Genomic DNA, 1,235 nt, shown 5'->3' with positions numbered 1-1,235 from the left:
TGTCTCCAGTCTCCACCATGAAATCACGGCGTCAGAACATTTCTCGGCGCAATACGCGATCGATGACCTTTGTAAATGGAAGAGGAAACACGTTGCCGATCTCAATCGAACTCGTGATGGAGATATTCTCGTGGCTGCCGGCGAAATCTATAGCGAGATGTCGTTGCGTGTCGAAGCTCTGGAACGCCGTACTACGCCGCCCAGATTTCACGGAGCTGTACTTGACCAGATCTTATTCTGACCGCCCGCAGCTCTTGTTCGCCTTCCGCGACGAAAAGGAAAATGGGTTCGTCTTCTTCTCCTTACAGCATCCTCAAAACCCTGTTGAGAACTCGTCCTTTGCTGCAGCCACCAGTCGTTTTACCCATTCCCTCAAATTATATGATATCGTTGGTATTAGTAACGGCTTCGTCCTTCTTAGAGGTATCAAGAGAAATCCTCCAGGAGTGTTGTCGTTGCTATTCAACCCCAGCACCGGACAATCGTTACTTTTACCGGAAGTGAAACCGGTAGTGAAGCCCGATTGCTATATGATTGGGCTGACTAAGTTTATGGGGTATGATCCAGTTAAGAAACAGTTCAAGGTATTGTCCGCTAACATGTCAGGTGTATGCGGAGATTATGAAAGATATGACGAGTTTCAAGTTCTGACACTAGGAATTGGGAAACCATCATGGAGAATGGTCGAATGTTGCTTACCCCATTATCCCAAATCTGGAGGGATATGCATCAATGGTGTTTTCTACTATCTAGGTGCGGCCGACAGGGGTTTTGATCAATCAATAATGGTAGTTTGTATTGATTTAACTTCTGAGAAGTTCAGCTTTCTGAACTTCAGTGGACCGATGCAAGGTGCAACTACTCTGATAAATTACAATGGGAAACTAGGTTCCCTTATGTCTAAATATTTTTATGGGAGAGATACAAGTTTTGAGTTGTGGGTTCTCGACGACTTGGAAAAAAAGGAATGGTCCAAGCATGTTTTTGTATTATATCCTCCTGTTTGGCAGCATGCAGTTGAGGGGGCCACATTACGCTTTTTCGGAGTGGTTGGTACAAATGAATTTGTGTTTGTGCCGGCATTTCTGTATAAGCCTTTCTATGTTTTCTACTACAATGTTGAGAAGAACACTGTCGTAAGAGTTGGAGTTAGAGGAATGAAAGGGTTTTATGGTGATAGTGTTGACGACTTTTCAAACCATGTGGAGAATGTGGAGCTTATTCGAGCATTTTAG

General features: G+C 44.1%; 1 pseudogene; it reads left to right on the top strand.

Annotated features, from left to right (window-relative positions):
- The first annotated feature begins 62 nt into the window (after nt 1-62).
- Nucleotides 63-1,235, top strand: LOC147943471 (putative F-box protein At3g23960 pseudogene; annotated as a pseudogene).

The sequence above is a fragment of the Camelina sativa genome, chromosome 5 (genome assembly GCF_030686135.1).
Source record: "Camelina sativa cultivar CO46 ecotype springtype chromosome 5, ASM3068613v1".
NCBI lineage: Eukaryota > Viridiplantae > Streptophyta > Magnoliopsida > Brassicales > Brassicaceae > Camelina > Camelina sativa.
Note: the sequence above shows the minus strand (reverse complement) of the source record. Positions and strands in the feature narration are given on the sequence as shown.